Genomic DNA, 9,780 nt, shown 5'->3' with positions numbered 1-9,780 from the left:
CCTAGGTATTTAGTTAACCTAATTAACCCTAGTCGACCTTAACTAACCATAGGTATTAACCCTACCCTATCCATAACCGATACCTAGTTAGCCTAACCCTAGTTAGTTCTAACCGACCTTCATTAACTGAACCATAGTTAACCCTAACCCAAACCTAGCCGACCCCTTAACTACCTTAGTAGACCCTAGTCAACCGTACCTTAGATAGATAACCCTAGTTACTAGTTAGTTAAACCTAGCCCTAGTTAAACCCCTAACCTTAGTCAGAAAAATAACCCTAGATAGTTAGTTAACATAACCGTAGGTTAGATAGTTAATTAAGTTAGTTAGTAAAGTAGAATTAATATTAGGATATATAGTTAATTTAGTTAGTAATATTAGATGTTATAAATTAGGTTTAATTAGAGTGTATATTCCTTTAGATATCTTATTTAGAGTATTCATGAGTTTAGGTTAGGTTATTTCTTAAATTTTATAACTTAGTTTAATTGTTATTGTTTGTTGTAGTTTAACAGTAGGTTAGGTTCAGTTAGGACTGTTTTTGTAAGTGGTTCAATGTCCAAATGTCAATTATGGATTCAAAGGGATGAATAGTGCACTGAACCAAAACCCTAATTTTTACCTGATCGTGCACTAGTTATTTCATGTGGATTTTTCATGAATTTTCTGAATATTATTTTTCTATTCTCTACATTGGTGTGTTAACTGTCTGCAGACCAAATTTCAGCTCGATCCGAGTTGATTTGGTCTGGTTTTTAAGCGTATTATGAAAACAGCTTTTTCTGATTTTGAAATTTCGGGTCCAGCGATTTCCCAAATTATCCTGATTTTGAAACGCTTAGTTCTGGAGATCCAGAACGTATTTTTCAATTCTGTAAAGTGTGTAAGATTCTTGGATCTGTCTTTTACAAAATAGAAGTGATTTTACTAATTTTGGAATTCGTTTGACCCCTCAAACAGTCGTTTTGCGAAAAGCTGTCAGAATCCATTTTTGCCTTCTTTAGGGATAAAACAGTCTTTTAAGTAATTGTTTAATTTCGGGTAGTTTTACTGTTTTCTAGTTGTGTAATCAATAAATTAACAGTATTTAGAGTAATTAAAGTGTTTAGCTTAATTAGTTTACTCAGTTAGTATAATCTTAGTTTTAGATGTTTAAATTAACTTTAATTTAATTTAGAAATAGTTTAGAAATAATGTAGATGTAATCTAGATAAATTCTTGATTTAGTTACTGACTTTGTGTTTTTATTGTGTAGGTTATTAAGTTAGAACAGGTTCACAGGTGTAATTCAATTATAATGTGCGACTGCACTTGATGTGAAAAGACAGAAATGCCCCTGGAGACCTGCAGAAGGCTTAGCCTCCAATTTTATTTTATTTTCATAGTTTAGAATGTTATTGAATGTAACTTGTAAACATTGACATAGTTGTAAACTTTGTTTTTTTTATTAATAAAGTTTTATTTTGGAATTAATTCAGAAATATCCCGTTCCCTGTGGATTCGACCCGTACTCGCCACTTCGGTGGAAAGTCGGTTTTATATCTTTGGTTGACGATTTTCCCATGTATTTCATTGAAAAATAATGTTTAAAAAGATCACTCCAAAAGTGCAACCAATAGGACCCAATATTTGTTCATTAGCTCATTGTTGGTTTTCATTCTAACAATGATATCCTTATTTACATTCTATGGTTTGAAACGCCTGCATAGTTAATGAATCATGGCTAAGAACCTTAGAGTAGTAAAAATCCACCTTGTTCTTTATCAGCGGATATGTAGTGCAGTGACTGCGATCTAATAATTTTGTGGTAGCAATTTTCTTGTTCTCTATTGGATAGTTGTTGTGGAGGTTATATTGTAATTGGCTTCAGATTTCGTATTTTCCTAGACCCACAATGGTTATGATCTCTATCTTGAACTTTGATGTGGTCGTATGAGCTGATTAAGTAGTGCTTTCCACTGTGTGAAGTTTAATTTTAATCACTTGTATCAACTAATTAATTATTTGTTTTTTAGATAATTGTTTAAGCAAATGTGACTCAATCTGTAGGTTATATCCAACATTGTATGTTCAACATGTGGAGGATCATGTGAAAGTTCTTCTTAAGATTAACAATGGAAAGGTACAACTTCCAACTACTAATAAGAATATTCCAGTTGTTAGAGAAACTTTTTTGGGTTTTTCATCTTTATGAACTTTTCCCATTTCCTACTAATGTGTTATTATGATTGTACATTCTATCATGGCTCATTTATTGGGATTAGTATTTATGCATGCAGGATATGAATGTATTATTGATATGATAATTGTTCTTTATGTAATGTAATTTATGCTGGTGTTTGTATATAGTCATGTTGTATATTATTTTGTATCTTTTAGTAGTGTTAGTTATAGGTCATAATATTGTAAATGTTGCGAAAGTTTGATTCATTTTGTAACACCCTAACTAGCCTTGATACCACATCTAACTTGTCATACTTTAAAATGAAAATTTGATGAATATCTTTTGGGTGCAAGTGTGGATGTGTGCAAGCATGGGCAATTAACATAGTGGATTTGAGGTGTCATTGTGCTTATCTTTTGGGTTCCTATTTCTTATTTTTTTACTTCATTCTCTTTTGTGAACTGCAAACATTATCATATTCTCATCAAATCTATTTTTACACTATAAGATTCCTATATAACAGGAAAATCCAGGCTACAAAATTTTTGGACGGACAATGACTACAACTCATCATGAAGAGTTGCTTAACCTTGGGATCTTACCTTCTGCAAAAGGTTCATAAGCAACACATGCATTTCAATATGTCATCTTTGTGCACCTCCAGACTATCCAGGTGAAGTAAGGTACACATCACCTTTGAACAGCATCCCTGCAGCATAAAACCTCTTTTGAACTGGATTTGATTCAGTAATTGGTGAAATAAACATTGTACTATTGTAAAATCAATATTTTACTGTGTGTATGGCATCACTTTCATGTGCTTTTCGTTTTAATTGTCTTCTAGTGCCATATAAACTAACAGAAATATGGAGGTCATTGGGAAACACATCTTAAATCCTCGTATAAAAGAATTCTTTGTTTTATTGAAATTCATGGCAGCTCCACTTATTTATACTTATGAAATTGTTGATGACCTCTCTTGACATCCATTCATTCAGAAATAAGGATATAATGTCATGTATTTATTGTATTATTTCTTCCTCTCTTGAAAGTAGTTGTGCCACTGCAACACTGACAGGGGGGTTGAACATGATGCACTACTAATATGTTAATTTTCCTGTATTAACTTGTAAATGTTGCTTATCAAATGATAAAACCTTTAAAATAACTCTATATCTCAAGTGGTGCTGTTAAATGCACAGTTACTAGTAGGCCACCAGGGAAGAGGATAAATAACTCGAAAACACGTGTTAAGATTAGTTGGGAGCCTAAATGTTGGAGCTTTGAAAGCTTTCTTAGATTGTGAAGTCAGAACAACTTTTGAGCTATATCAATTCATTCTGGATGAAGGAGAGGTGAAAGATCCTGGAAACCTCAATGTTGCTATTGAACAATTGTGCTCTGGTTGCAATCATGGGGTTTTGACCTGCTTTTAAGATGCTTGTTGATGAGTTCTTTCTAGATTCTATTAAATGTTTGACTAATGTGAATGTATGACTATTAACAACAAGGAAAGCATATTATCTACAAAAATAAACTTATAAGTGATAAATTATAGCTTTTTGAGTCATAACTGCTAAGGTACTCATGCAAATTTTTTATGCTAAAGAACTAGGATGATATTTTAGGAATAATATATATCTAGGTTTGCTTACATTTTAGGAAATTTTTTTCTTTTTCTATATGTGCTTGTAATTGTACTGAAACTTGCTTTTTTTATCATTTTTATGAACTATTTAGGCCCACTCATTTTGTCAGTGAGCTCGTTATTTTGATCCTGTCATTGAAGTAAATACCATTAACTATGGTCATCATAGTTAATAGTCATCAGTGACTATTGTCATTAACTATGGCCTCTAGCCATACTTAATAGTCTACTATCATTTGCTATGGCTATCGGCCATAGGTAATGTTATTAGATATAGTACTGTCCACTATGGCCATTGGATATAGTTAAAGCTTATTTACTATGATTTTTTAAACATTAAGTATAGCCCACAACCATAGTTAATAGTACAAAATTTTGTAATGTATATGCCTAGTCATCACTACTGAGAGACTGAACATTTCAAAATTTGAGCTAGGGAAGCACATAATCCAATTCAGTGGATATGATGACAACACAACAACCACAATAGGGACCGTGATATTGGATATAACAATAGGTCACCTTGTCAAAAAAAACATTGATTCATGTGGTGTATATGTCACCCTCATACAACCTATTGTTAGGAAGGCCCTGGATTCATGACCTCAAGGTTGTCTCTTCCACATTCCACCAATGTATTAAAATATCGTGACAAGATCAAATTGTGGTGGTATATATTGATGACCTTACCATCAGGACGGTACAACCCATGTTGTTCAGACTTAAGAGGAACACTGATATGCCAACTACTTGGTCAAAGGAATAAATGAACCCTTCATCAAGCTTAGTCACGATAGATCTCTTAAGAAAGCATAAGGTCTTTAGAATCTGAAGAAGGATAGATGATTCCCATTTCATGTCACCCCCAATACCAACATACTTTAAAATATATTAATAAGTGAAGAGTTTCCTTGTACATATTGTACAAGCCTTTTAAAGGACTGAGAAAAATCCAGCAGGGGATAAAAGTACCCTTCACAGCAGTACCCAAGGTGAGAGCTTAAAGTGTTGGTTATAATAGGCCTAGAGGGAAGGAAGACTAATAAGAGCCTATATAGGTCCTAAGAGATTTTTAAAAAAGAAGACCACCATCATAAGCTCAATAAGGGGGTCTAATTACATCAAATGATATATGATTCACTCTTCCTTTGTATGAACTCAACCTTCAATCTTAAAAGTTAAGCATCAATCTAAAATCTTCTATCTCTTTTTCTGAAGAAGATCAATGCACGACAACAATAGATTAAGATGAAAATACAGTAGTATGGAGGAAAAAAGATATCCTGCATTAATCATTGTCCCATATAGTCAAGTAAGCCTTTCAAACATGGATTCTGTAAATAGTCTTTTGAAAAAAAAGCTAAAAAATCCTAAAATAAAAAAGTTTTGAAAATCTAAAAAATAAATTCCCAAAATCCAAGAAAATCAAAAAGATATTTCTCTCTTGGGGTCCAAGCTACCTAGATTCTTTGTTGTAGGAGCATGCCATTTTTTTCGACCAGACTAAAAAAGCTTTTGTCAAACCTCTTGTTTTTTCCTTTTCTAACCTATTCAATGATGCGTTTTTATCAAAACCATATGGAGATGAGTCAAATGAGCCTGAACTTAAGTGTGGAACCGCGAGATAAGATATCACAGTGTACTTAAATTTAAGTCACTCTTTGAAAGGTAGAAAAACTCTTCCCTATTAGATGGTAGGAGGCTTTTAGCAGCCAAGCATACAAATAGTTATAGAAAAAGGATAGAGCGTCATTATGCAAAGCATGCGATTGAGTGATCATTTAAGGTTGAGGATCTTGTCCTTCAATAAATCCACCACATCGATAGTCATCCTTTAGGGAAATGGCACCAAAATTGAAAGGGCTCGTATGTGGTTAAGAAGGTCCTTTCTGGGAACTCATATTGGCTAATCAATGCCGATGGGGTCGAGCTATTAAATCCAATCAATGCATCACATCTAAAAAAATATTATCCTTGATATGATTTTTTTAAAAATGATCATTCCCTAAAGTGTGTTTCTGAACACAAGAGTCTATCATATAAGGCATTCAACTCTTAGAAAAAAATAAGATAGTGATACGATAAAGCCAAGGTACTTTAATCCAATAATCCTAGCTCATGAGTCTATAAGGATGAATTATAAGGACACATAATTATCCTCAATGCATAAGTATAGATCCTTTAAAAACCCACCTAGGTGACAAACTCTCCAGAAAAATAGTTAGGTGTTGAATACCTTTGATACTAATTTGTTTCATACATTGATTTCCTGATAGGCTTTTTATTTATCTCTATAGGAAAAATATTGGAAAAAATATAAAATGAATAATACACCTATTTTGAGTCTACGACGTGTTGGCAGGCTTCGGTCAAAAGACTGTCTTAGGGGTAGAGGTTGGTATATAAAAGTGTGTATAAAAAAAAAAGAAACCCAATACTCTCCTCTGAATCTATCGTGTGGTGGTAGGCTCCGATCATATGACTATCTCAGGGGTAGAGGTTGGTACATAAAAGTGTATGAAAAAAAATTAATACTCTCCAATAAATCTATTGTGTGTTGATAGACGCTGATCATATAACTATCTTAGGGATAGAGATTGAAATAGAAAAAACATGTATTATGAGAAAATCAATACTTAACTCTATACTTATAGTGAGGTGGCAAACTCTAGTCATATAGATTTTGGAGGCAAAGGTTGGATAGATAATGACATTCCTCCTAGATTGAGTAGCTATAAAATGCATGGTTACTAGATCTCAGGTCAAAGGATGACAAAAGTGAGGAATAACCCTTATCGAGCTAAGAATAAAGACCCCAAGAAACTTACCTAGGAGTAGGAGATGCATTTGAATATATTTGCATCAAACTCTAGTTCTTTAGAGTTCAAGCCTTAGTGGTGACTAATAAACCTAACAAAAATGCTTTGAGACTTAGTCTCATGTCCCTATAACTAGTTACTTGAAGCCAAGGCAAAATTAAAGATGAAAAATTTCAATGAAACCAAGCATTATACTAACCTAAGAGGCGAAAAGTCTAAGGTATAGGAATCTCAAATGCAAGAATGAATCTAAGAGGAAATTTTTTAAGATTTTGAAAAAAAAAAGAACATAAGATTTTGATCATAAATGATCATTGGTCACTATTGCCACAAGCCATTCACTCTAAAGAAGACACTTGCTAAAAAAAAACATGAGTTTTACAACATATCATAAAAGCATATTGTGTACATCATGCATCGCATATGCATACAAGAGTCTAGTCATAGCTAGGGATCCTAAAATTGAAGTGTGCACAGAGAACTTTGTCCTTCTGCATCCAGAACCACTTGGTCCAAGCGCCTCCCTCTAATAACCCAACAACATGAACGCGAGGAGGGCACGATCCCCCAACTATGCTAGAAGTGTCGGTGGTAGCTCCTACCTTGGCAGCTCTACCCTATTTATGAACCCATTGGTTAGTCAGTGTGTCTATCGTTTGATTCCTCATCTGCATCTGTGCATGGGTAGAGATATAGTACTCATTGTATTTGTCCCTACAAGATCTTTGCAAAAACTTTAGAAAATATCACAAAGGCATAAAAAATGGCCTGACCTTGTTCTGTGAGACCCAAACGATTTTGGCAACCCAGTTGTTTTTAACACTAACTAAACCTTGTTTGGTGAGACTCAAATGGTCTCGACAACCCAACCTTAATTTTCAAACTGGTCTGACCTCGTTCAGTGAAATCCAAACGATTTTGGGAACCCAGATGTTTCTAAAACTGGCTCAACCTCGTTTGATGAGACTCAAACGGTCTTGGCAACCCAGTTTTCATTTTCAAACTGGCCCAACCTCGTTCGGTGAGACCTAAATGGTCTTGACAACCTAGTTCCAATTTTAATACTAGTATGATCTCGTTCAATGAGACCCAAACAATCTCGACAACCCAGTTCTCATTTTCAAATTGGCTTGACCTCGTTCGACAAGACCTAAATGTTTTCAACAATCTAGTTCTTATTTTCAAATTGGCCTAACCTCGTTCGGCGAGACCCAAATAGTCTCGACAATCTAGTTGTTTTTAAAATTGGCTTGACCTCGTTCAACGAGATACAAACGAACTCGATAACTTGGTTTTTATTTTAAAACTAGCTCAACCTCGTTCGACGAGACCCAATCATTCTCGGCAACCTAGTTATTTTTAGATTGGCCTGACGTTATCCAACGAGATTGAATTTATTTGGTTTGATCCCATTTTGTAAGATCTAGGGGTGTCTATTTTTTTGTCATATAGGATTGTCGTTCGTTGTCAGGCCAGTGTGGGGGATGGCAAACCATGTTTTTCATCCAATGTTCAATGGTAAACCGGGTTTGTTGTTCATTGTCGTGGCAACAAACTAGTGTCAAGATGACAAACTGGGATTGTCATCCAGTGTGGGATGGCAAGCCATGTTTGTCATCCATTATTGTGATGGCAAATTGTATTTGTCGTCGAGGGTTATGATGACAAACTGGTTTTTTCGTCCAGTGTCGGGACGATAAAATGTTTTTTTCATATAATGTTGGGACGACAAATCATTTTGTCATCCAGTGTTGGGGACAACAAAATATTTTGTTGTCTAGCATTGGGACAACAATCTGCTTTGTCGTCCGTCCCGCCAAGGATAGGGATAAGCCTTAAGTGGTATATCCCAACCCTACTCAAACTCCTCATGTGAGTTTCTTAAGCAAGACTCTCTCTAGATGAGCCTTGTCCCCCTTGGGGATAAACACGAAACCGTCTGGGTTGGATTCAAATCCAGAAAACTCTTGATTTGTATCTTGTTTATGATTCTTATAAATAGGAACTGACCCTTAGAACCTGATAACTTAAAAATTTTCTATCTGAGTGTTAGCCCTAGAAAGTTTTCATACCTTGGCCTTGGCTTCACTTTGTCCCTCTTTCAATCCCTAAACTGCCATACCCTACATGGAGGTGGACAGCTGTTTGGAGCTTAAAAGACAAGCAAACCTAATGTCAGAAAAAGGTAATTCTTAGATCAATTTGTTTGTTTATTCTTTTAATTTAGTTTTCATATTTATTGTTAGTTATTATTCATTTTGTAAATACTTATACACAATCATGTTTGCATATCTTGTTTCTCGGGGAGTTGCAATCCCAAATCCAAATTTTTTCAATGGTGAGTTTCAAGTTAAGAAGGTTAAATATGCTTTTGCTTTACTTTCTAGTGGAGAATGATGACCAAGACTTGACACGGGCATCTCACATCTTTTAAATGATTTTGAAAAAAAAAGTTTTGTTTCTTTTTCTTTTATCACAAATTTTTTGTTAACAATATATATATATATATATATATATATATATATATATATATATATATATATATATATATAGAGAGAGAGAGAGAGAGAGAGTAATGGGTAGGTGCCAAATGATATGTACCAAATGAGTTTTTCAATGTTTTTCGTTTTATTTTTAAATTCTGACCATTCAGATGTGATCTATGTACTTGGTTTTATAGGGATCAGCTCTTGAAGTGTTCGATTCCGGTACATGGGTGGATTTTTATAAGGTTCGAAAAATCAATGGTCTAAAATCTTTGTAACTTTTTAGGCTCCAAATATCATTTTTTTTTCATAAAAAAACACATGATCCAGTGTGAATTCCTGATAGATCATTACATTATCAATTTCGCACCTACCCATCTCTCTCTCTCTCTTTCTATATATATATATATATTTATTTATTTATTTATATATATAAGTGTGTGTGTGTCCACCTTAACTTGAATTTCTGGTTTCGCCCTTGATATGAAGCCGATGAAGCTGATTCTCGAATGCAGGTACTATATGCAGTTTTGTATCTTATATGAACCTGGCATACCATAGAAATGGATATGAGAAGCAGAAGCAAGTGCTATATAATTGTAGGAAGCAATAAGACTGATACGTTTCTAAAGTGATTATGGAAATGCATGAGAAGCAAAATAA

Source organism: Nuphar pumila, chromosome 3 (genome assembly GCF_984573655.1).
Source record: "Nuphar pumila chromosome 3, dmNupPumi1.hap1.1, whole genome shotgun sequence".
Lineage (NCBI taxonomy): Eukaryota > Viridiplantae > Streptophyta > Magnoliopsida > Nymphaeales > Nymphaeaceae > Nuphar > Nuphar pumila.
The sequence above is the reverse complement of the archived record's forward strand: the minus strand, read 5'-3'. Positions refer to the sequence as shown.